Genomic DNA, 16452 nt, shown 5'->3' on the forward strand with positions numbered 1-16452 from the left:
CTTATTTTTCTTTATTCTTCTGGAGCACCACTCCCTCAGGTCAGTTCGTTGTTTGGGCTGGTCCCGACACAAGCCTCCTCTGTCCATGGGATTTCCCAGGCAAGAATACTGGAGTGGGTTGCCTTTCCTACTCCAGGAGATCTTCCCAACCAAGAATCAAACTCGAGTGTCCTGCATTGGCAGGCAGGTTCTTTACCACTGCACTACCTAGAAAACCCATCTGCTCCTAAATGTGGGAAGAAGGTATTCAAGTTATAAGATGAAACTGTGATTAACTAGGTTTCATTTTTCCCTCCCCTCTAATGTTCCACTCACAGTCCCCAGGTCTACCTCATTGAGTTTTCAGATTATTTTGCTTCAGATTTTCTACTGAGGTGAAGACACAGAAAAAATGAGATTGGCTCTAGACTTTCTCTTCCAAAACAATGCATTGAAGCCTATAACAAAGATTGTAATTTTATTAAAGTTCACTGTTTCAATATGCAAAAACAAAGCTAGTTTGAAAATCACGCTGTTGAATTTATATGTAAAGACCATTCACAACATTCCTCTTCCGTAATTTTAATCTATGTTGTGGTCTGCCGGAATGTCTCTTCATTTAATTCCTGGTGTTCCCGGGTAGCATTAATGGTAAAGTACCTGTCTGCCAATGCAGGAGACATAAGAATCGCAGATTCAGTCCCTGACTAGGTAAGATCTCTTGGAGGAGAGCAGGGCAACCCACACCAGTATTCTTGCCTGGAGAATCCCCCTGGACAGAAGAGCCTTGTGGGCTACAGTCCAGAGGGTAGCAAAGAGTCAGACACGACTGAAATGACTTAGCACGCACATTGGTCATTTTTGTTGCAATATTTTTCTTTGTCAAAGTTGCTAGCAGTTTGCTAATTTTATTGATTTCGATGAACCAGTTTTTGGCTTCAGAGACTAACTTTTGATAGTTTATTTGTTTTATATTGCATTGATTTCTGATCTTTATTATTCTATTTCTTCTACTTGCTTTGCATATATTTCGATCTTATTTTCCTAACTTTTTAAAAAAGAAACTTAGATTATTGTTCTGAGATCCTTGTTCTTTTTGAATATAAACATTTAGTGGTATGGATTTTCCTTTAAGCAAATGATCTTATTGAACTAGTCAGGACCTTCACTAAGATGTTGATATGGTACAAGGTGGTAATAATGCACATACTTGTTTATTTTAAAGGGGATGTATCTAATTTCAACATTAACAATGATGTGAGGCTTTTGGAGATAAGTTTTAGAAGCATAAAAGCATTTATTAATCTAACAGTTTGCACCATATGTGGGTGTGGAATTTTGACAACTGCACTTACTGTTGTTTTTATATCATTCTGTTTTTGTTTTCCCCCTTAACTGGTAAATCTTGTTAATTATTCAATATATTTGTGGATTTTCTAAAATTAAACAATACTTAAACAAACCTGACCATAGTAACATATACTCATGCATTCTTATTTTTTTTTTTATTTTGCAATTGCCAGAATTTGATTGCTAATATTTTATTTATGACTTAGTATAAATGTACATGAGTAATTCTGTGTTGTAATTTTCCATTCTTGGACTGGCCTTGAATGGTTTTGGTGTCTTCATAGAATAGTTTGGAGAGTATTTGCTAGAAAAGTTTGTGTAACTTGGCTCTGAGATTCCTTCAAAATTGTTGGAATCTGTGTGTAAAATAGTTTTGATTTTTATTTTCTTTCTGGGAAAAGTTGTAAATTCAACTCATTTTTTCTATTTTTCTTCAGTTTTTAGTTGGATATATTTTCTAGATTTTGTCCACTAAATGAAAGTTTTCAAATTTATTGATATAAATTACTTTATTAACACTGCAATGAATATTGTATGTATAGTTTTCTTTTAATATCTAATAGAATTTATTAATCTCCCCCCAGTCAGTATTTCTCCTCTTTCTTATGAGTTTTTCCAAAATTCCATTTTAATATTCTTTGTTAAAATCTTAGCATTGTTATTCTTTTAAAAAAATGCATTAATTTTTGTATCTGTGTCTTCTCTCCTTTTTTACATTTGGTTTTATTTGGTTCTTTTTCTAACATTTTAGGTTGAAACTCAGGTCATTAATTTTTAGAAAAAAATATTTTTTCAAATACAATCATTTAAGATTGCTGCTACTGAGTCACTTCAGTTATGTCCGACTCTGTGCGACCCCATAGACGGCAGCCCATCAGGATGCCCCATCCCTGGGATTCTCCAGGCAAGAACACTGGAGTGGGTTGCCATTTCCTTCTCCAATGCATGAAAGTGAAAAGTGAAAGTGAAGTTGCTCAGTTGTGTCCGACCCTCAGCAACCCCATGGACTGCAACCTTCCAAGCTCCTCCATCCATGGGATTTTCCAGGCAAAAGTACTGGAGTGGGGTGCCATTGCCTTCTCCATCATTTAAGATTAGAAGCAATTTATTGAAGAAACATTTTCATGCAGTTCAGCTTTATACATTGTGTTTTCACTAAAACTCAAAGTAAATTTGTTCATTTTGATTTTGTCTTCACTTCATGGTTATCTATAAGTGTGCTGTTAATTTTCAAACACATAAGGACTTTTTATGCCCAGTTTTATTGACATCCTACTTAATATTTTATTTGTTTCGTTTGCTCATTTGTGTGACTTCATAAAATATGGGTTCTATGACCGTGTAGGCCTAAAAACAAGGTTTATTTTCAAATTGTTGGTTTCTGGATTCTCTATATTAGTATTAAATAAAACTAATTCAACATATTGTTAAGGTCTTACATATCTTTGATAATTTTTGTCTTAGAACAATCATAAATAAGAGAAGAACATTGAAATATCACAATATGATAATGCTTATTTTTTCCCCCTGTAGTTCTATGTAATTCAATATAATTTGAGTCCATTTAATTATATGATCACTACTTTAGTGATATATGTACTAGTAAATCAGAATGTCATTATGTAGTAACAGGTACTATATTTTTCCACTTTGATTAGAATTTTCTTGATATATCTATTTTCTTCATCTAACTTTCCATAATTTCATTTTTTAATGTTTTAAGCCTATATTAAATAGTATATAGATGAATTTTAAATATCTGACAATGTCTGGCTTTAAATTAGTGACTTTAAACAATTTGCATTAATTGTAATAGTCAATTTATATTTTCTTTTATCTACTTTTTGCTTTCCTTTGTGGATCTCATTTTTGCTCCTTTTTCCCTCTTTCATGACCATTCAGGATTGATTTAGGGTATTTTTTTTTTATCCTTATTCAGAAATTTTGCAGTCTTATTTTCTAAGTTTAGTGAAAGCTTTGAATATTAAATAAATATTTTAAAACTAAAATTATTACTATTTTTTAAAATTATTATTATTTATATATCTTTCTTAGCAACATTAAGAAACTAGAACATTTTTGACTACAGTTACTGGTCTCTAAATTTACATAGTTTTATATTCTTTATTGTAGTTCTCTTTTTTCTTTAACTCTGTAATATTAGGTATTAGTTTAATTATTATTTTATATGCTTTGTCTAGGTCTGCTTAAATGTTTGCCAATTTATTTTCTGAATATTTTCTTTTTCTGCCAGGATGTCGTTTCTTCAGAGTTGTTTCATTTTTTTGCTTTCTCATTGTTTTAAATAACCTCTTTTTGTTTTGGTGTACTATCTTAACTAAAATGTTACTCAATCTAAATTTTCCTGTTAGGTGCATATTTAGTTTTCTCTCTATATAAATATGTCTGGAAATTTATCAGAAATAAACTCTTCAATTATTGCCTTTTTTCTCTTAATTCTATTCCCTCCTTGAAAGAGCCCAAATAAATAATAAAAAGTTGCAGTTCACATTGTATATATCTTATCATCTTTTTCCTATTTCCTAAACCCTTGTCACTGTCCTGTGTTCTGAATATTTTCTCTAGCTTTATTTCCTCCTCAGCTGAGGTCAGTTTGTCTTTATCTCATTTATTAAGGTTTTATTTTTATTTCAAATCTGTATATTTTCATTTTATCATTCTTATGGTTTGTTTTAAATCTGCCTGATCAATTGCTTAATAGTACCCACTTACTTTGATTAAATAATTCACTCATTTATATCATCTAAACATTTAATCCATGATTAGGTCATATTTCTAAGCTAGTGACTTTATTTTCTAAATGTTCTTTGCCAGAGTCTAGCTCCAGCAGCCAGGGAATCAGCCTGAAGGGGTGAGTGGTGTTGGTGGATGATGATGTAGTCTCTGACTCATAGTACGGAACTACATGTTTATTTCAAGCTTCAGGTTCTCTTTTATACTTTGACAAAAGCATTAAGTCAGAGGTTTGACGTTTTTAGTTTCCCCCACCCAGATTTACTGTACCCAACTTGTGATTACATTGTAACTCATGCTACATTCCTCAGTTTATTTCTTATCTTCTTAAATCCTGTTTGCCCCTAGCATCTTAAGATCACTGTCTCCTAAAAAGGCTTCTACTACTGCTAAGTTGCTTCAGTCATGTCCAACTCTGTGTGACCCCATAGACGGCAGCCCACCAGGATCCCCCATCCCTGGGATTCTCCAGGCAAGAACACTGGAATAGGTTGCCATTTCCTTCTCCAATGCATCAAAGTGAAAAGTGAAAGTGAAGTTGCTCAGTCGTGTCCGACTCTAGCGACCCCATGGACTGCGGCCTACCAGGCTCCTCCATCCATGGGATTTTCCAGGCAAAAGCACTGGAGTGGGGTGCAATTGCCTTCTCCAAAAAGGCTTCTAGCTATTCTTAATTATTCCTAAACCCTAAACTCAGCAATCTTCTTTTGCCATAAATATTTCCCTCAAAAACAGGTCTCAGATAACAATCCTTCCCATGGTCTCAAGCTGTGGCCTATGTGCTCATCCTGGGACATTCTTTGTAAAGATCCTTGAACAAATGTCAATGGTTATTTTATAGATTATTTTCTGGACACAACTGTAGAAGGCTTTGTGCTTTCTCATGCTTCTCTCAAGCACTTTAACATTCTTTCCAGCCAACTCAACCGAAGAAAGGAAAGAACAAGTCAGAATCACAAGGCCTAACTCCTTCATCCCAGAGCCGTGCCTGCGAGATGAGGAGAGGAGGTTGGGGCCGTGCCTCCATTTTGTCAGTAATGCCTAACGGGGTTCCCAACAGTTCTTGAAAGTTTAAATCTATTTTGTTGGTTTCTGATATATCTCACTCAAGGTGGCTTTATTCCTATATACATAGAGATTGTCATTTATAAATTTTTTTGAATTTTGGAAAACCTGAAGATATAAACTGAAGCTGTTTTTCTACAGAGGGTGGCTGAGTTGGGGTTGGTGAATAGGCATAGAATATGTTATCAGTGTCCTTCAGAGTCTTAAGTTTAATGTGGAAATTGTTATCAATTCTCACTCATCAGGTAGATGCTGATATTGGCATTTGCTTTCAGAGTGACTGACATATTGCATTTGCTTAAAGCTATCTATTGGTGTCAATTTATAAGTTTTTTTTTGTTCTGGAGCAGTGTATCTATTATGTCTTATAGACCCAGAAGTGTATTAAAGTTAAATGCATTCTGCTTTATACATTTGTAAAAAAAAATACTCTCTGGATCACTAGTTGGCCATATTCCCAGGGCAAAGAGATACACACCCACACACACATAAGCACACATAAAAAGAGAGAAAGAGGAAGTTATACTGCATTGTGGCTTCAGGGAATTTGCACCTTTAGCTCTTTCTCTTTACAATGATCTAAACCTCCGACTTTCCCCTCCTCCCCACCAGGCACACACACACACACGCACCCCTCACCTCCCAGGACGCTGCATAGTCCTTACCCATATTTTCAGATCTCTCTCACTGTGCTAGGTTAGGTCCCCCTAGTGTATGTTCTCATTGTAACTTTTCCTCCATAGCATGCAGAACTGTAATTAGATAAATGACATGAACAAAGGAGCCCTTTCATCTCTTTAACATCGTCATATCCTTAGCAACACAGCTCCTGTCTTCATTAATATTATTAAGTGAATAAGTTAAAGGAAGTGGACAAAGAAATACAACTAGTAGAGGTGGCATTTCCATAAATACTGAATTTGAGCTCATTCAAATTAGATGAATCTACTGAATCTGAAAAGTCTCTTCACTACTGAAAGTACAAAGCACATGTAAGTTCCAAAATGCCTTGGAAGCCAATGTTATTTAAAATCCAGTTTTGACTAGCTAAACAGCAATTGAAACTGAGAATTCAGTTGTAAAAGACCATATTAAGGCTATTCTGTAAAATATTCAGAAGGTCTATATCCTACTACAAACATTCCTTGAATATATCTCCTAGAGAAATAGATACCTGATTTGTATAGATTTAATAAATAACAGACATAAATAGTTACTATAAATAATAACACTGATTATCCTGTGTAATCAAACCCTTCACCTGCTGAGATATGCAGTGCATTTATGCAGATCAGCTGTAGGCCTTTCATCCATGAAATTATAGAATGTATAATGTGATGGGCCATGATATATTCAGTGTAATTGCTTATTTATAAAAAAAGCTATCAACAGCCCACTTTAAATAAATTCAGAAATCACCGTAGGGCATTTAGAAATGAATATTTTATATGACATTTTAAAAAGATTATGAGCATTTCTTTGAACAGTAAAATTAATGGCTGTTTGGCTGTTTAAACTCATCCAATGTAGATTCAGGATAATAGCATATAAACTGTAATTACTGTATTTGTGTTTTAATTAGGAATAACCATCTACCTTGCTAGCAATGCAAATCTTTTACCTAAAATATCAATAAAGGGAAAACAAATTAATGTGTTAAATATCCTCATGGATCTTTTGAAAGAAAAGTATATTTAATAGTAACTATCTGTATGCTTATCTATCACCTACCTACTCACACATCTATACTTTATCACATGGTTTTAAGTAAATTTCCCACAAATAAGCAAACATTTTGAACCTCAAATGTAACATTTAAAAACCTAACACTATTAACATAATCAGAAACAATGCACAATTTCTGTCTTTAATCTTTAGTATAAATGAATTTTACAGGAGTCTGAGCTGCATTACAAAGTTAGAATTAACATTAGATCCTCATATTTCCAAACTCAAGGTGAAAGAAGGTCAAGAATAATGATCTTGGAGTCTAGAATTAACTAAAGAATATTTCTGAATCATTCACAATAGTCATTGTCCTAGCAGAGAAGAAAGGGCACACTAAAATTTGTAAAAATACTGGAGGATAGAAATAATTGTTTTTATAAAACAATTCATCAGAAATTGATTAAAAATCCCCAGAGGGCCACAAAGTTATCTACATATTCCTGTTTATTCTTTGAGCAAAAATTATTCTCAATGCATTTTTTTGTACATGTTTTTTTCCCATGTTGAGATTAGAAATCATTAAGATGATGACAGATGTCTTTAAATATGTCTTAAATTTTTTTCTGCGGATATTAGTATGTAATCTCATACATAGAGCTTTGGTTATCACTCTTAGAAGTAAACCCAGTGCTGTGCAAGATATAGATGACATTGAAAACAGTATCTGAGGATCTCTTTTATTCCTAAAACAATTTCTACATTTAGAGAGTCTTTGAAAGCTTTTTTTAAAAATCATAGACATATTTACTCTAAAAGTAAATGATGTTCTGGTGAAGTATCAAGTTTATGTTGTCAAGATAGGCTCAGAAGAACAACTTGTAAAAAGCAATGAAATTCATACTATTTATTCTATTCATACTATTTATTACTATAATTATATATTACTTTAAAACTAATACTGAAGATAAAGGATGAAGACAAAGTGAATAGGAACTCTAAAACATATGGAATTAACATCAACTTTGTGAGAATCCAGAAATAAGGTGATAGGCAATGGCATCTATTTGCATGAGATATTTGACTTCTTTTTCATAAGAAATGCAACTGATAACAGAATTGTAGGAAGTACGAGCTCTAGGACAGTTAAACTTGTCTATCTAAGAATTCCATGAACATGAGTGAGAATCAAGCCAACTAAAAGTACCTATAGCTGATTTACTTCATTTTGCAGCAAAAACTAACACAACCTTTTAAAGAAGTTATATTCCAATTAAAAAAAAAAAGACTTCCCTGGTGGCTCAGACGGTAAAAGGGTCTGCCTACAATGCAGGGGACCGGGATTTGATCCCCGGGTCAGGAAGATCTTCTGGAGAAGGAAATGGCAACCCACTCCAGTACTCTTGCCTGGAAAATCCCATGGGCGGAGGTACGTGGTAGGCTACAGTCCATGGGGTTACAAAGAGTCGGACACGACTGAGCGACTTCACTTTCACTTTCACTTAAAAAAGAAAGAGGGGGTGAGTACATATAGACACAAGGATTCTGAAACGTGTGTAGGTATTAACTGCCAAGCAGGAGATATAGGTTTGATCCCTGGGTCCAGAAGATACACTGGAGAAGGAAATGGCAACCCACTCTAGTATTCTTGCCTGCAAAATCCCATGGACAGAGGAGAATGGTGGGCTATAGGCCATGTGGTTACAAAGAGTTGGATATGACTTAACACTCAGAAATAACAATAATTTAAACTAGTTTCTCTAGAGAGCAGTGAACAGTGAAAGTCTCAAATTCTTTGATTATACAGAGGCTTACAGGACTTCCAAAACCTGGAGAAACTAAGGAGTGAATGCTTAGATATACTTGTCTCAACGTCCTCTGTCCCCGTTCACATAACATGCAGGATTATTTGACTAATTTGGAACTAGATCTGTCCGTAAGGGGGAAGGAAAGAAGAAAAAAGAGACATCTTCTCCTTCAAATTGAACCCTTAATATTTATTTCAATTTGACACCTCTTTCCTCCAACAATTAAATTCAAATAGCAAAGAAGACCAAAATAGAAATTGATTTCAAATTATTAAAAAATAGATAAAAATCAGAGTGAGCCTATTAATTTCATTTTCTCTGTATGCATTCTAAAAACCACTAAACACTTTCATATTTTCAATCCATTAATTTATACAGCTGCTGCTGCTGCTGCTGCAAAGTTACTTCAGTCGTGTCCGACTCTGTGCGACCCCATAGACCGCAGCCGACCAGGCTCCCCGGTCCCTCGGATTCTTAGCCACCCCTACCAGGCTCCTCTGTCCATAGGATTTTCCAGGCAAGAATACTGGAGTGGGTTGCCATCGCCTTCCACAATTTATATAGCAGTGTAATATTAATTTTATGATATTACATTTTAACATGTTCTCAAATATTGCAGAACTGACTACAAAGTAAAGAGATGTATAAAAATGGAATGGTGATCCTTTTATATTAGAAACATACAGAACATGTTTCTCATTATATACTTATGAATTATGTTTGCATTTAATTTCTCTGTGTTCACACGTCCTATAGGACAATAGTAAATGAAGAAGAAGTTTTGCATGAGCATAGGAACACTTTCCATGGTTATACACTTAGGCTCAGTGCAGAAAAATTAAGCAAAATTGTCTATCTCCCAGTTTCTCCTAGAAGGAATTTGACTACATACTTCCCTAGCTGCTGCCTGAGGGTCTGCCTTCCTGACTGAATCCTCCCCAAAATTAATGGTTCTTGGAATATCCTCAACTACAGGGAACCATTAGTAACAAAGATGATGGCTTGGTCAATCAAAAAGTTTTGGGAAACATGGATGAAAACGGAAGGAATTATGTGAGGTGAAATAAACAGATAGAGAAAGACCAATACTGCATGGTGTTATTTACATGTAGAATCTAAAAAAACAAAGTCAAACTCATATAAATAGCAAATAAAATGGTGGTTGCCAGTGGCTGGGAAGTGTGGGAAATAGAAAACGTTTGGTAAAAGGGTACAATTTTTCAGTTATATGGTGAATGAGGTCTGAGGATCTAATGTATCTCCTGATAACTATAGTTGATAATACTGTATTACCTAACTGAAATCTGCTGAGAGAGTACAGCTTAAGTGCTCTGTCACACATACACACACAGATTAAATATGAGACATGTTAATTAACTGTGACAATTCTACCACAATGTGTACATATATCATCTCTCTTCACATCATGTACTTTTAAACATATTGCAATTTTATTTGTCAATTGTACCTCAATATAGAATTTTCTACATTTTTTCTTTCCTGTTGAAAAAAGGGAAATTTTCTGTGAAAAACTAAAGAACAGAACACATGGACTTCAAGGTTATATCAGGAAGGTTGAAAATGTCATAAGACCAACCAACATGGAAAGATAATTTTTCATTTTGCATGTTTTATCATAATGTATTCACAAGATTTGTTTCCTATTTTAATATGCACTTTAATTTCCTATTTCTTTGTGCCTGGATGGGGGTGGTGGTAGGGTGAATAAAGTGACTTGTGAAAGAATATATTGTGGAATGAAACTTTTTTAACTTCTATTCACACACACACACAAACAGTATTTGACATCTAATACATATTTTTCATGTAAGAGTAGCTTTTAATCTGTGATTTACACTAATTTTTTTTTTGCGACATAAATACTACAACCATCAGAGAATTAAATAAAACGTGACCATTTTTCCCAAAGTGTTTTTTATAATGTTTTAAAAACAACAGAAATGAGAACACCTTGCTTTTGGCTAAGTGAAAATGATTTTAAACTTCTGGCTTCCAGAAACTGTGAGAGAATAATTTTTTTTCTTTTTTTTATTGATAAAACAATGCCATTCTCCCAAATCTCCCCACCCTCTCCCTCTCCCACAGAGTCCATAAGACTGATCTATACATCAGTGTCTCTTTTGCTGTCTCGTACACAGGGTTATTGTTACCATCTTTCTAAATTCCATATATATGCATTAGTATACTGTATTGGTGTTTTTTTTTTTTTTTTCTGGGTTACTTCACTCTGTATAATAGGCTCCAGTTTCATCCACCTCATTAGAACTGATTCAAATGTATTCTTTTTAATGGCTGAGTAATACTCCATTGTGTATATGTACCACTGCTTTCTTATCCATTCATCTGCTGATGGGCATCTAGGTTGCTTCCATGTCCTGGCTATTATAAACAGTGCTGCGATGAACATTGGGGTACACGTGTCTCTTTCCCTTCTGGTTTCCTCAGTGTGTATGCCCAGCAGTGGGATTGCTGGCTCATAAGGCAGTTCTATTTCCAGTTTTTTAAGGAATCTCCACACTGTTCTCCATAGTGGTTGTACTAGTTTGCATTCCCACCAACAGTGTAAGAGGGTTCCCTTTTCTCCACACCCTCTCCAGCATTTATTGCTTGTAGACTTTTGGATCGCAGCCATTCTGACTGGTGTGAAATGGTACCTCATAGTGGTTTTGATTTGCATTTCTCTGATAATGAGTGATGTTGAGCATCTTTTCATGTGTTTGTTAGCCATCTGTATGTCTTCTTTGGAGAAATGTCTATTTAGTTCTTTGGCCGAGAATAATTTTTTATTGCTGATTTAAGCCACCAAGTTTATAGTGTTTGTTAGAGTAGCCACAAAAACTACTCACTAGTTATTATTACTCACAAAACTTTGTATAGGACGTCCTTATGGTACAGTGGTTAGGACTCCATGCTTCCCCTGCAAGGGGGTTGAGTTCCATCCCTGGTGAGGGAACTAAAATTCCACATGCCATGCAGCTCAATAAAATTAAAACAAACAAACAAAACCTATGGACAAATTTAGGTTGATCAAGAGCTCAGTGCTTTAAAATTTGAATCCAAAACTATACTGTATGTATTCATTCCTTTAATACAGTATCAGGCATTCACCTTTCGATGAAGTATTGAAGCTAGTAGTTTGTTTTTTCTAAAGCCCAAGAAAATCAATAAAGATTTCAGACCTCAAGTAATACATCAACCAGACAAGACAAATTCAAAATAGCTCACCTTGTATTAATGGGGGAAAAAGTATATTTAGTTTCCCAAAGCAATTTCAAAATGAGAAAAAAGTATAACACTCAAACATAGATGTGTGAATGCACTCCTTCTGCTTCTGGGTCTGGGGGGCTTTTTAAAATTCCAAATTGTGCATTTAAAAATGTGCACTTTATAAAACTACAAATTTAAGTTATAAATATTTATATTACAAAGTTTATGCATTGTTTTACTTTACATTTAGCACATTTTATGTAATATATTAAAATAATTTGCCATCATTTAGAAAGTTGTAACTTTTTTCTACTTTTAGTATTAGGCTGATTTTTAAGGTTTTCTAGAAAAGGAAATGAAAACCTCAGTTTTCACAACTGGCAAGAATGTATTTACTTGAACTCATTTATCTTCCTTATGAGGAATATCTGTCCTTGTATATTTTAAAATATGTCAGCAACAAGCAATTGTAGAAAAAAACACTACATGAAGCGTGTGAAAGTCTGAGTTTATAGTTCTAGTTTTAATACTGTTTGCATGCAAACCAAGAAACCTCAGTCTTTTGGAAGTTCTGCTTGATATCTATAATACACAGAAACCTCTTTATCTACTTGTAGGATTATTATAAAGATCAAATAAACTAATATGTAAATCTTTTTAAAAACTGTATTAAAGTCTACAAAATAATTATGAGAAAATATCAGTGTACTTATATCCTTGATAATTATCTATCAAAATTTTTTATGTAATACAATGAAAATTAGAGATACCGAGGGAACATTTCATATAAAGATGGGCACAGTAAAGGACAGAAAAGGCAAGGACCTAACGGAAGTTGAATATATTAAGAAGAGATAGCAATAATACACAGAAGAGCTATACAGAAAGATCTTAACCACCCAGATAACCACGATGATGGGATTACTCATCTAGAGTCAGACATTCTGGAGTGTGAAGTTAAATAGGCCTTAGGAAGCATCAATGCAAACAAAGCTATTGCAGGTGATGGAATTCCAGGTGAACTAATTCAAATCCTAAAAGATAATGCTGGGAAAGTGCTGCACTCAATTTACCAGCGAATTTGGAAAACTCAACAGTGACCACAGACCTGGAAAAGGTCAGTTTTCATTCCACTCCCAAAGAAGGGCAATGCCAAAGAATGTTCCAACTACTGCACCATTGTACTCATTTTACATGATAGCAAGGTCATGCTCAAAATCCTGCAATCTAGGCTTCAACAGTATGTGAACCGAGAACTTCCAGATGTTCAAGCTGGAGTTAGAAAAGACAGAGAAACAAGAGATCAAATTGTGAATATCCATTGGAGCATAGAAAAAGCAAGGCCCAGTAAAACATCTACTTCTGCTTCATTGACTGCGATAGGCTTTGACTGTGTGGATCACAGAAAATGTGGAAAATTCTTAAAGAGATGGGAATACCAAACCACCTTACCTGCCTCCTGAGAAATCTGTATGCAGGTCAAAAGTAACAGTTAGAACTGGACATGGAAAAATGGACTGGTTCAAAATTGGAAAGGTGTACAGCAAGATTGTATATTGTCACTCTGCTTATTTAATTTACATGCAGAGTACATCATGCAAAATGCCAGGCTGGATGAAGCACAAGCTGAAATCAAGGTTGCCAGGAGAAATATCAATAACCTCACATAAGCAGATGACACCACCCTTGCGGCAGAAAGCAAAAAGAAACTAAAGAGCCTTTTGATGAAGGTGAAAAGAGAGAGTGAAAAGTTGGATTAAAACTCAACGTTCAAAAAACAAAGATCATGACATCCGGTCCCATCACTTCATGGCTAATAGATGGTAAACAATGTAAATGGTGACAGGCTTTATTTTCTTGGGCTCCAAAATCACTAAAAATGGTGACTGCAGCCATGAAATTAAAAGAAGGAGAGCTATGACAAACTAAAACAGCATATTAAAGAGCATAGATGTTACTTTTCCAGCTAAGGTCCATATAGTCAAAACTATGGTTCTCCTGTTGTCATGTATGAATGCGAGAGTTGGGCCATAAAGAAGGCTGAATGCCAAAGAATTGATGCTTTTGAACTGTGGTGTTGGAGAAGACTCTTGAGAGCCCCTTGCCCTGAAAGGAAATCAAACCAGTCAATCCTAAAGGAAATCAGCCCTGAGTATTCACTGTAAGGCCTGATGCTGAAGCTGAGGCTTCAATACTTTGGCTATCTTGTGCAAATAGCCAACTCATTAGAAAAGACCCTTATGCTGGGAAAGACTGAAGGCAGGAGAGAAGGGGACGCCAGAGAATGCAGTGGTTGGATGGCATCACCAACTCAATGGACATGAGTTTGAGCAAGCTCCAGGAGATGGTGAGGGACAGGGAAACCCAACGTGCTGCAGTCCATGGGGTCGCAGAGAGTCGGAGAGGACTGAGCAACTGAACAGCAAAAACAACAAAGATAATGACTATCTGACACAGTAAAATAGCATATTAATTGCATATTTAATTTTTAAAAAGAGATCTCTTTATTTGCATGGAATTATGCTACTACTGTGGGAAAACATCACAGCAGGCTATTGTTAACTTGTACTTGAACATTCTAAGAAACTTACATTGATGTAAACAAAACTCATTTTGCTGTCCTTCCATCATATATGATATTGGTGCCATCTGTTTCAATTCCATGTATGTAGGATCATATGAGATATGTTATTATTATTGTTTTATGTATCCAAGTTTCATTTGGATTTACCTTCCTTTGAACATTGGTTTTCTTTTTGTTCAGAGTGTTGGTAAAATGAGTAAAAAGTCTCCAAAAGTTAATAAGGTAGCTTTCTTTCTAACACTTTTTTGTTTTGTTTTTTAATCTAAAAATAAAAGAAAGATATATTTACTCAGCCTTCATTAGCATATCTTCTTGAGTATAGAGTTTTATATGGCAGGTTTTTTTTTTTTTTTTTCAGCATATTGACACTATTCATTCACTAGTATCTAGCTTCCGTTGTTGGTATATTAAACAGAAAGTCAAACTAACCTTTGAATAAAATTCGTCTTTTCCTCAGCACTTTCAAGGTATTTCTATCTTGCTTTTTCATAATTTGACAGTGATATTTCTAGTTGTAGTTTTCTTTCTTTCTTGGAATGCTTAGGTCCATTGAATGTATAAACTGTTATCTTCTTAAAAGTCTGAACATTGTCACTTTAATTCCATATATGCAGGATCCTGTGAGATATGTTATTATTAGTGTTTTATAATAATAACATTATATTAATACTGTGTTCTGTAATCTGGAAATAGTATTCTCTGCTTCATTCTCTTTCTTTCTTTTGTAAATCAATTAAATGTATTTAGAATTTATCACTGGATATTCTGCTTCTCTTACCTGCTGCTAAGTCACTTCAGTCGTGTCCGACTCTGTGCGACCCCATAGACGGCAGCCCACCAGGCTCCCGCGTCCCTGGGATTCTCCAGGCAAGACCACTGGAGTGGGTTGCCATTTCCTTCTCCAATGCAGGAAAGTGAAAAGTGAAAGTGAAGTCACTCAGTCGTGTCCGACTCTTAGCGACCCCATGGACTGCAGCCTACCAGGCTCCTCCATCCATGGGATTTTCCAGGCAAGAGTACTGGAGTGGGGTGCCATTGCCTTCTCTTACCTAGAAACATTTATTTATTTATTTATGTTTGTTTTTGTTTTTGTTTTTTTGTTGTTGTTGTTTTTTGTCCTAAGTTCTGTTATCTTACCTAATTCTAACTTATACTGCTTTTTCATCTTTTCTTTTTTTTTTCTTTTTTTTTTTGTTTGTTTTTTTTTGCTTTTTAAATTTTTTTTTCCACCACAGGTATACATGTGTTCCCCTGTGTTTAGAAACATTTAAAGACTTATTTTTTTAGAATAGTTTTAGGTTCACAATAAAACTAAGAAGAAAATACAGAGAGTTTCTAAATATGTCCTGCTCCCCCGCATGCATAGCCTCCCCCATTATCAACATCCCCCAGCACAGCAGTATACTCATTATAATTGATGAACTTACACTACTACATTTTTACTACCCCAAATCCATAGGTTATATAATGGTTCACTCTTGGGGTTGTACATTCTATGGATCTGCACAAATGCATGAAATGTATCCACTGTTATAACACATAGAGAATAGTTTCACTGCTCTAAAAATCCCCTGCAGCCTGCTCGTGTATTCCATCTCTCTCAACCCCTAGCAACCACGGATTCCTTTAACTGTCTCCATAGTTTTGTCTGTGAAGAAGGCTGAGCGCCGAAGAATTGATGATTTTGAACTGTGCTGTTGGAGAAGACTCTTGAGATTCCCTTGGACTGCAAGGCGATCCAACCAGTCCATTCTGAAGGAGATCAGCCCTGGGATTTCTTTGGAAGGAATGATGCTGAGGCTGAAACTCCAGTACTTTGGCCACCTCATGCGAAGAGTTGACTCACTGGAAAGACTCTGATGCTGGGAGGGATTGGGGACAGGAGGAGAAGAGGACGACAGAGGATGAGATGGCTGGATGGCATCACTGACTCGATGGACGTGAGTCTGAGTGAACTCCGGGAGTTGGTGATGGACAGGGAGGCCTGGCGTGCTGTGATTCATGGGGTCACAAAGAGTC

This window comes from Bison bison, unplaced genomic scaffold (assembly GCF_000754665.1).
Source record: "Bison bison bison isolate TAMUID 2011002044 unplaced genomic scaffold, Bison_UMD1.0 scf7180017864198, whole genome shotgun sequence".
Taxonomy (NCBI): Eukaryota; Metazoa; Chordata; class Mammalia; order Artiodactyla; family Bovidae; genus Bison; species Bison bison.